This window comes from Pyrus communis, chromosome 13, assembly GCF_963583255.1.
Source record: "Pyrus communis chromosome 13, drPyrComm1.1, whole genome shotgun sequence".
Taxonomy (NCBI): Eukaryota; Viridiplantae; Streptophyta; class Magnoliopsida; order Rosales; family Rosaceae; genus Pyrus; species Pyrus communis.
In genome coordinates this window covers 15,049,487-15,061,205 of record NC_084815.1, presented here as the reverse complement: position 1 = coordinate 15,061,205, position 11,719 = coordinate 15,049,487, and positions in this window count along the sequence as shown.

Below are 11,719 nucleotides of genomic sequence, written 5' to 3'. Positions count from 1 at the left end.
GTTGTTTCGAAGACAATGAACTCAGTTTTTTCATGTGTTATGTTCAAAACTTCTTGTAGTAAAGCAGACTCCACCCTAGGTGGAAGCTCAGACTGAGAAAGATTAACCATGATGTCAGATACTTAGATCAAAAGATTGCATGTTGTAAGCATTGTGTAGTAAACAGAACAAAAATTGGTTAAAAATGGATAAAATGCAGATAATCTGCAACTACCTCAACCTTGTCTCAACACTGCTGCAGACTGTAGTTGGTGAATATGTTTCACACACCATAGCTAAGTATATTAATTGGAGAACAAATTTGGCAACATCTCAAATATGGTGCTCTTAGAAATCAAGTGAAACTTTTATATCCATAACAAATTGATACAGACGCACATTTGTTTATTTCAGAAATCTCAAAAATGTTTCTATACCATAGCATCTAGAACATGATTATATGCAAAAACCTGAAAACTCAGCACATTCAAATAAATGGAATCAAGCAATGCATGAACACAACCAAATATGAAAAGCCAGAGAGAGAGGAATCCTCAGTCCGAGGAGGTCCATAGTTTACCCTCAATGCCCTGCCATCAAGTTCCTGCCAAATGTAATGAAGTCTTACATATATACAATGTTCTAAAAAACTAGGCGGTGGTGACCCGAGGCGTTTTCTTGCAAATCGGTTGGGGTCTAGACGACCGCTTAGGCGGGTGAGGTGGGCTAGGCGCTAGGCAAGTGAGGCGGCCCTAGGCGGCTCTAGGCGGCTCCTAGGCGGCTAGGAGGTTGTTTTTTTTTTTTTGTTTTTTTTTTAATTATAAAAAAAAAAAAATCCTACCTACATTACTATATTTCCTTATTTTCCTCCTATTTTGCATTTTGTGTGGTTTAAAATTGGGAACTTATTATACATGTGTTATCTTACAATACTCCTCACTATGGTTCTATGACATATATGCTTAATGTGTTTTTAAATTTTGGACTTGTTGGATACTCTTTTTTCATTTTATTATTCTTTTATTATCTTATCCATGGATTTCATACAAGTTTAATTTTTTGTAAGTGTCAATATGCACTTATTTACAAGATATACAAGAAATTTACCTAAATCCGCCTAGACCCCGTCTAGTCACCTAGGCACTAGGTGTCAGCCCGCCGCCCGACTAGCGCCTAGCGTTTTTTAGAACCTTGCTTATATACGATATAATCCTTTCTTAGATACGATATACAGGGTTCTCATGAATGCAATACAACCACATGATGGTAAGACTCAACAAAATAAATACAGAACTCAACCAATCACTACATTAAAAAACCAACATCAAGAAATGCAACACAAAGCTACAAAACAAAACAACCTTTTCAGAATGAAATAAACATCGACCAAGTTTCAAACGTCAATCAATAAAATTGTTTTCACGATAATGCCCTAAAACTCTTGCTAACATAGTTATATACAACAAACAGGGTTCTCAACTTGACCTGTAACTAATGACTTCAACTCGGAACAATCAACACGGTAAATCGTAATAGGTGATCGCAACCGTAACAAAAATACACACTACGAAAGGCCAGAGACTAAGCTCCATCAAACATTTCTTCAGTAAGACAAATCTCAAGCAAGTTTCAACAAATGAATGTTAATAAATACGATTACAAATAAAGTACCAATTCGCAAAATTCCACAAACTTTCGCATATATAAGAAAATATCAGCAAATGGTCAGACTTAAATATGAAGACTCACATAACCGTTTAGCTGTCGAGTAGCAGATTCAGCTAACACTTGACATAGTCACAAACCCAAATCCTCTGCTTCTTCCGGTCGTCTTATCATATATCACCTGCAAAAAAAGCCTCCAAATTTAACCCACAAAACACTAAACCAGCAACAACCGATTTCACTTTTCAACCAAATTTCAAGTAAAATTTACAAAATTTCGAGTGAAAACAAGGAATTACCTCAACCATTTAGACATTTCCAGCGCTCTCGAAGATACCAGTGAGCTGAGCGCTATCGATGTTGAAGGGAAGGTTACCCACAAAGAGTTTGAGGTCAGGGGAGGCCTTTCCGGCATTTCTGAGAACCTCCTCGTCCTGCTCGAACTCGGATGAAACATCAAAGTCGTGAAGGAGATGGGAGATGGCGAAGGTGCGAAGGAGGAGAAGACGGATGGATCAGCTGCGAGAGAGGACGAGACTAAGAGTCCGCTCGAAATTGAGGGCTCTCGCTAAGAATGGCTAGCGAGGCATTCAGTCAGGGCGAGTCCCCTTTAGTCTCATTGACTCTTGTTCGTGTAAATAACAAACACCATATTGGACTATCATTTAGTTTAGTCCAGTCCAAAGAATGCTAGTAAAGGCAAACAAACATACCCTAAATGTTGTTTTGGGGTTTATTATTTGAGGCAAGTTTTACTTTCTCGGAAAAAAAAAATTGCTAAGTTTGGTAAAGTTGTAGAGTGGGAAAGTTTAGATTAAACTCATGTATTCTTTTACCACATGTGTCGAAATGTGTTGATTCTTTGCATAACGGCATGAGTTCAAACCACATTGGTGATAATTTAGCATCTACTTTAACAAAATCTACCGTTTGCCAAAAAAAAAAAAAAAAAATACAAAAGTTAGATTAAACATCTTTGACTTCTTCTATGGCTAGCTATTAAATGAGTTTTGGTTTGAATTTGGGATGGGTTTTGACTAAATTGTTTTGTGAATTTTTTTTATCAAACAGTAGATTTGTCATATTAAATGTTAGATTAGAGAGTTGACGGAATTTAAAATCATGTTGAAGTGCATAACACTCCTCACCACTGTAGTAGAGGGCACTTGCAAATTTTGTTGTGGAATTTGATTTACTTCTAAAGGGTTGGTGCCCCCAAGAAGCCCAAAACCTTTATTACCTTAATCTTCTCCATGGGCTTTGTGAATACTTGAATTGGTTGAGTAGTTTCGCACAACGAGCTATTGCACTGCTTGGGAAATTTTGCAACAACTGAAAGCTTGTAGCATATTGATTTGAAACTTGTTATGCAACGGTTGGTTGAATTTTGATACTTTTAAAATCTTATGAAATGCAAACTACAAAATGAGGCTTTAACCTTCATTGTCGTCATTGATATCACAATATTGAGTGTCTTTGTATTTTCATAACTTGTGGTAGAAAACTTGATCGTGTAATTGTTTCTTAACTGCCTTTAGTAACTCTTTCGAAATCATGAACATGTTTTCATTCTTGTAGAAACACATATTAAGGGTGATTGGTTCTACTTGTAACTCACACTGTTCTCAAGTCGAGTAGATTTTTATCTAGCTCAACTACTCACCTCAAATATCTAGAATATCTCTAGTATCAAGTGCAAAAACTCAAGAAAAATGTTTTTTTTTTTTTAAACAAATGATATTATTTACACTAAGGGAGAGGAGGTGGATTAGCCTCATAATGGACTAGCAATAATATGGTTCAACTTCGCATTTTTTTTTTTTAACAAACGATATCATTTATACGCTTGTTGTATCCCTCTTCTTGTAGATTTGAATCCACTGGAGTGAAGTTAGGGGTGGAAGATCGGGAGGAAGCTTTGCTTGCTAGTTTCCAGGTTAGACCAATTTTAACTGATTGTGTGCTCGAGGTTCAGATGAATGATGAAGAAACCCAGGAGTTAATTCAGGCTTTATCACAGGGGAAAAAGAAAGATCTTAGAGTTCGGGAGTCTGATAGTGTGCTTATGCAAGAGAGACGAATGTACGTGCTGAATAATGCTGAATTAAAGAAAGAAATTCTTGATAACGTGCATATATCGGCATATGCAATGCATCCTGGAGGTACTAAAATGTATCATATCATTCGACCATTTTATTACTAGTCTAGCATAAAAAGAGAAATTGCTGAATATGTGAGTCATTGTGTAATTTGCCAGCAGGTCAAGGCTGAGAAGAAAAAGCCATTTGGATTGATGCAGCCACTTCCCGTTCCACAGTGGAAATGGGAAAATATTACCATGGATTTCGTGTATAAACTTCCTCGTACAAAAAATGGTTATGATGGTATTTGGGTGATTGTGGATCGGCTTACTAAATCAGCGCACTTTATTCCAGCAAGGGAGAAATATTCTTTAAGCTGAGTAGCTGAGTTATTCATATCAAAGATTGTTAAATACCACGGGTTCCAGTTAGTATTATTTCTGATCGGGATCCTAGGTTCACTTCTAATTATGGGTGGCATTTCAGGAGGCTCTAGGTTCGAGGTTACTTTATAGTACAACATATCATCCTCAGACAGATGGGCAATTTGAGAGGACTATTCAGACGTTGAAGGATATGTTAAGATATTCTGTATTACAGTTTGGCGACTCTTAGCATCATCGGTTAGATTTGATGGAGTTTGTCTACAATAACAACTACCATTCAAGCATTGGTATGTCATTTTTTGAGGCACTTTATGGTAAGTCTTGTCGTACGCCATTGTGCTGGTCGGAGGTTGATGAAAGAGTATTGGTGGGCCCTGAGATTGTAGATGAGACTACTCATAATATTCAGGTAATTAAGTCTAAGCTGAAAGCGGCCCAGGATCAACAAAAGAGTCTAGCAGACAAGCATGCCACTGACCAGGTGTATAAAGTTAGTGATTGGGTATTTTTGAAGCTATCACCATGGAAGGGTGTAGTACGGTTCGGAAAAAAAAGGTAAGCTAAGTCCTAGGTACATCGGACTGTATCAATTCACCGAGCAAGTCGGTGAAGTTGCTTATAGGCTTGGGTTGCCTCCAAATTTATCTAAAGTGCACGATGTTTTTCATGTTTCCATGCTTCGTCATTATGTCTCAGATCTATCACATGTGATATCTCCTCAACCATTGGAAATTAATCCATATTTGACTTATGACGATGAGCTAGTGACGATTTTGGATTAGAAAGACAAGGTTTTGAAGAATAAGATCGTGCACTTAGTGAAAGTTTTGTGGAGAAATCACTCGGTGGAGGAAGCTACCTGGGAGACGGAGAATCGTATGAAGGATTTGTATCAACGCTTGTTTTATGATTATTAGTGGATTGTTATGTTATAGTACGAAATTTCGGGGATGAAATTTTCTTAAGGGGGTGGGTTGTAACAAGCTGTCCCGAATTATAATATATTTTGTCCTCGATAGCGTGGAAAATGACTTTTATGCCCTTGAATGTTGAGTGTGTTGTGTAAATGAGCTAAGGGTTTGGGACCAATTCTTCTTCTTCCTAAATATTTGGACCCAATTAGAAGTTAAGATTTTTGTTTGTTTTGTTTGGTTGTTAACCTGGACCACACACACACACCCGTTGACCCTTTTTCTCTTTTTCCCTCTCGGATTTTTCTTCCATTTCTGTACAACTGCATGAACAACCTCTCAACTAACTTCATCACTCATAGATCGAAGTTGTGGAAGTCGTTTTCATGCTCCTTGCGAGCTCAGGAGTCGAGCTATAGTTTTGATTGGACGTGAGGACTTGTATAACTCGAGTTATCCGATCTCCGGTGAAGGGTGAAAACTTCTCCGACGTGATCACGAAGGTTTCAAGTAGTTTTGAGACTTAAGAAGATTCTATTCTTGCTTTTCTAGCATTTTGGATCAATTTTAGAATAGTTTTGACGTAGGAACACTTGGGTTTATCGAGTTGCAGGGTTTGGCCGGTTTTCCCAAATTTTTCCGATGAGATTCCATTGGTTTTAGGTCCAAAAAGTGGTAAGGATATGTTCCTTTCGTCCTAAGCTTCATTTTGGTACAAATTTCATGAATTTTGGTTGAGAAATGAATGAGATATTAAGGTTTAAAATTTTCCCATAATCTAGCGATAGCAGCAGTAGCCGACGCCAGAATATGGCGAACCATCGGTGAAATTGTTGTTTCGCATATAGGTGAGACTTTTCCAGAGTACGAGCCCAGTCAAGCGAGACTCGGGGGCTACGACCCTTCCACATATCAATGAGTGGAATTTTGGTTTTCAATATATATATATATATATATATATATATATATATATATATATGCTTGGTATTTTTCCCAGAAACTCATTTAAATGGACTTATGTTTTGAAATGCCATGCCAAATATTTTATACTTAGAATATGCATTTAGTAGTTGCACATATTTATGTTTAACACTGCAGAAGCTCAGGTAAGTGCCAGGTGAGTTTATAGATTGTGGATGTAAGTTGCATGATTATGTTGAGATGTATTATAGCTCATAAACTTGCACCCCAGTGTTAGTGCTCCCACTCGTGGTTAGGGCACAGTCCACGTGATGTTCACCTCCAGCACCATACACTCACCTTGGATCCAAGTTAAGTGCACAATCCTGTCGTACAAACCACTATAGATGGTTCCGACTCGTAGATGACCCGCGATCATTCGTACAATCTTCACGTGATCGTAGCACTTGAGCGTATTTATTTACACCCAGTCTTGTCGTACAGACCACTTTAGGTGGTTCTGACTCGTGTGCAGGGCATACTTGTTGAGCTATTTGTTGAGCCGTACAGGTCATATTACATGACTCTGGCTGGATGGATGAGCTATAAATTCAGCCGTACAAGTCATATTCAGTGATTCCGGCTGTCATACCATTTGCATTGATTTATATCATCTGGCTTACATATTTTATGCTGAGATATTTGACATGGCATATATGTGGATTTTGCTATTCCGATCATGGTTTTGACATACGTATGTATATTATTTTCTGGGAAATTATACAGGTTTTATAGTGAGAGTTTATTACCTTTGACAAGGGAAATGGTTTTGAAAAACTTTGTTTTTGCCCACTCACACTTTCTGTTTTGCGCCCCTCCAGGTTTTAGGTAGGAGTGCTTGTTGGTGGCTTATGAGGAATTGACGGCAGTTCTGGCAGATTATCACTAATGTAAGACCACCTCTGGTATTGTATAATTAATACTTGTCTTGCTGGACTGCACTTAGGCTATCTATGTTCTAATTATAGTGTATCACACTTAAATATCGGGATTGCACTTTTATTTGCTTAGTGTAAATTAGTTAGCTTGGTTCTTAGTTATTCACATTTCTTTATATCATTATCATTTCTGCAGTGCGCACATGGCTACGTCATCCTCATGTGACGGCCAGCACGCCTTGATTTTGGTCGGGGTGTGTCAGTTTGGTATCAGAGCCTAGGTTTGGCAGTCTTGCATATCTTGTGAATATTCTAATTATTTTGGTGTTTTCTGTCAGAACTATGCCGCCTCGTAGAGAGCCACGTTCCTCGGCTGATTCTAGTTTCCCCGATATTGCTCAATTAGGGAAAGCTATAGCTAATGCTATTCAGTTTTTGCGTCGCTCTCCCAAGAAGACTCATTTAGAAACTATGTATAATCTAAAGATGGATAAGTTTATGGGTAATAAAGGATATGAGGGAGTTGAGCGGTGGCTCAATCATCTGGAGAAGACTTTTCGTTTGATGCAGAGATAGGGAAATCTCCTTGAGGATAAGTGGGTTAACACGACCACCTGGTTTTTAGGTCAGAAGCCTGCATCCTGGTGGAGACAGGAGTCTTATCAGTTATCACCAGAGGAAGCTGCTGATTGGGAAGTTTTTAAACAATTATTTCTGAAGAGATTCATTCCTCTAAAGCATATAGATCGCAAGAAGCAAGAATTCACGCACCTGAAATAGGGAAAGATGATAGCTAATGAGTACTACAGGAGCTTTACTGATTTATCTCGCTATTACCCGGAGATTGGTGCTGATCCGGTGGAGATGCTCTAACATTTTACGTTGGGTACTCGAAAGAAGTGGCGTTCTATGGCAACCACGACTCCCTGTGCTACTTACCAGGAGTTTTTTGAGATTCTGCTTCGAATTAAAGATTTAGAGAACATGCCCAGTGATAGCGAGGAGGAAGAAGAAAATGATGGTAACCAGAAGAAAAATGATAAAGATAAGGGTCAATTGTCTCAGGGACCTCTTAAGACTTAAAGTTTTAAGAAAAGTGATGCCAATTCCAGTTCTTTTAGCGGGGGTTTGAGTTCCACCGAGCAGAGAAGGGTGGTAAATTTTCTGGGGGTCTTCGTTTTTTGAGACAGAGGGATTTTGGTGGCACATGTGCTCCCTTATGCCGCAGATGTAATAATAGACATTTTGGGGAGTGTAAGTGAGGCAGCAGCGGATGCTATACTTGTGGTCAGATGGGGCATAGGGCTATTCATTATCCACACAATCAGCAGAAGCCCCAGCTGCCTTCCTTACCACCGCCAGTTCCGATCTAGCAAGTTGCAGGACCTAGTAGTTATGCCTAGATTGGTCGTGCGGGCGCTTATCATTATCAGGGCGATGTAGCATTCGCAGGATCCATATTATCAAAGTGGTTTCCCTTAGTATCTTAGAGATTATACATCGTATCCTCTCTATTCAGCTGGTGGGTCTTAATGGTATCCTGGAGGACAGTCCCAGCACATGGAGGTTGCTTCTAATAGTGCAGGACCATTGAGACAGCCTAGTCAACCAAGTCAGGGGCATAATGCGCAGGGATGTGGTAATCAGGCTAGCAGAGGTCAAGGAGAACGACATCATGCTTTTCAAAATCTTGAACTTTATAAGTCATGACCATCCTTCATCCTTTTCTTTTTTAGAATAACATAAAAATAAAAAAAAACAGTGTAAAAAATGATACTTATATAAAAAATAAAACTATAAATGATTAAAATAATTTTTTTATCAGAAAAGTTGATTTTCTAAAATTCTAATTAGAATGTTAACGTCCTTGACCAAAATATTGAACAGAAATTTGGGGCCAAAACAACCCCATAAATAAGCCACCTTATTTAAATATGTATGAAGCCACAGAGTATGTTGCTCGGTTACCATATTGAGGAACAATCAAAAACTTCACAAATTTAGGTGTAAGATATGTTCATATAACATCCATAAATAAGGCACCTTATTTGAATATGTATGAAGCCACAAAGTATGCTGCTCGATTACCATATTGAGGGACAAATGTGAGAGTTCCTTCTTTCTTCTTAAGAGTCTTTCACACCATCTGTGTGTGAGTGATTTCCCCACCGTCTAACATTGTTGTCGACGACCCTCGTTGTGGCGGGGGTCGGCAGAAAGCTTTTCACTTCGCTGTCTGTTTCTTAGTTTTTCAGTTTTTCTCCCCAGTTATTCCTGATTCAACCCAAATGTCTCTACCAAAGCCTGTCTTCCCCAACTACTTTCAATTTGATATGCAGTCTAATGTCAACGCAAATTCTTGTGATCTTTTGAGAGGGTGCGTAGAGCTCCAGTGGATTCATCGGCTTAGGTGTTTACAACACCACCTCCTTCTCTTTGTCTGCCTTCGATGGCACTGTCATTCGGGTGTTCCCTCGAACTTCTTCCACTTTCTGGTTGAGATCGGGGCGATCGGGACAGCTTTCGTGGCTGGGTTCTGTGGAGTTGCTCAATTGGATTTGGCATTGGTTGTCAGATTAGTTCTGGGTTGATCGGGAAAACTTTGAAGGCGGTGGATGCTGGGGTCAAGAGACGTCTTTTGTTTTGTCTCTAGTGTTGGGCTTGTTGGGAGGTCCCTTTGTGTGTCTGGTACTTTTTGTATGTGGGCCTCTCTTTGTAATCTAGTGTTTGAAATAAAATTGTCTCCTTTCTTAGGAAAGGTTTTCCCAAAAAATTTAAAAAAAAAAAATCACAAATTTAGGTGTAAGATATGTTCACATAACATCCACTAAGTGGGAAAGGCAAAGGAAGGAAGACAAGTGGAGAATGTCACTAGCATTCCTCATAATCATGTTTTCAAAAGAAATATTAAATGCACGTCTTCATTAAACACAATACAATAGCAAAAGAGTATTAAAACATTAGATTGTATAATAATCAAGGTTTTAAAAGGCACTAGTAGAGCGGCAGGCAAGGGTCTAGGATTTTTTTAATATTAATTATTATATAGTATTAGAACATATTGAAAACATGGAGAACAAACATATAATGAATATTCATCTAAGTATTCTACAAGTTTCTTACAATTTATCAAAAAAAAAAAAAAGGCAAAATGAAAGTTATCAATTTTCTGTCTAAGTGAAAGTTGCAACCTATGTGAATGCCTAGATGGGTCTAGACGGGCGCTAGGCAGGTCTAGGTGTTCATTGTTAATTCAAATTCCTAGGAATTAATCAAAAGCGAAGCCTAGATGGAAGTATTTTTAAAACTGTGCTAATAATTGAACATGATTGTCACTTCTAAATGACATATGTAATTACGGTGGACACATTTTTATGAATCTTGTATGCCAAATGACCAAAAGTTTCTACTAGTGGCCCATAATTTCACTATTCATATATATATATATATATATATATATATATATATATATATATTGACACACCCCATCCCGAAGGAGGGCATGCTGGCCGTCACGTGAGAGTGACGTAACCATTTACACAGTACGGAAGCTTTAAAGATACAATTTCTAAGATAAAACACCCAAAGGTGAGTCCTAATTTTTGGCCATTCTGTCAGAACACCGTTGGATTCCTCGTAGCCACCAAGCTCTGATATCTTAAACCTGGAGGGGCGCAAAACAAAGTTGAGTGGGTCAGCAAAACGAACGTATTCAAAACCTTCTTTTCTTTAAATATACTAACCCCTCGCCGTAAAACAAGTATAGTTTCCAGAGAAATAAACATATATACGTATGTATAAATATGCCAACATGCTCAAGGGTATATCATTCATGCTCAAGAATATGCCATGTCGGAAACTCATAATGAAATGTAAGTGCTCAAGCATAACTCACATCAATAACATATAATCTGGCAGCCGGGAGTCACCTAACGTGACCTGTACGGCTGCATATAGAGCTCAAATCTCAACTCAATATCTGAATCTGCACACAAGTCGGAACCACCTAACGTGGTCTGTACGACAGGCTGGGTGTAATATATATATGCTCTAGTGCTACGATCACGTGAAGCTGTGCGATAAATCGCGGGTCACCTACAAGTCGGAACCACCTAATGTGGTCTGTACGACAGGCTTGCACCTAACTTGGATCCAAGGCGAGCATGCGGTGCTGGTGAACATACACGTGAAGGCTGTGCCCTGGCCTCGGGCGGGAGCACTAACACCGGGGGTGCAGATTATGAGCTCTCTAAGCATCTCAAGCTACTACTGAATACAAACATGAATACCACTTACCTGGCACTTACCTGTGCGTCCACAGCACCAAATACACATATATAAATGTATGCCACTACTAATGCATGTGATGATAGTATTTCAATCGTAGCTTACCTGGGCCTCCTCAGCACCATGCAACAGTATGCATAATTATGGTAATGCACATATTAATATATGATGCATATATGACAGGATATTAAATTCGTATTTCTTTTAAAATACGTCAAGCATACGTATATATATATATACTGAAAAATAACTGCCCACTCACTGATCACATCAACGTCTCATAGGTCCCTGAACCTCCCCTAGCTTGGTTACATTCTTCCTCTGTAATATTTTCACCTATACAAAAAGTAACCAAATTGACGTTATTTAACGCACATACACCAAACATTCGTCCATAACTTTCTCATACGTTGCTCAATTTGGGTGTATGAATATACCACGGTGATCTACACGACGTCACGAACGCGTGACAATTTTCAGAACTCAATTTGGAGCTCTCACGCGCCCCCACGCGCCCTGTTCACGCGCTGCCCACGCGCGCGTCTTCTTCCTCGCGTCGCCGGACTGGTTTC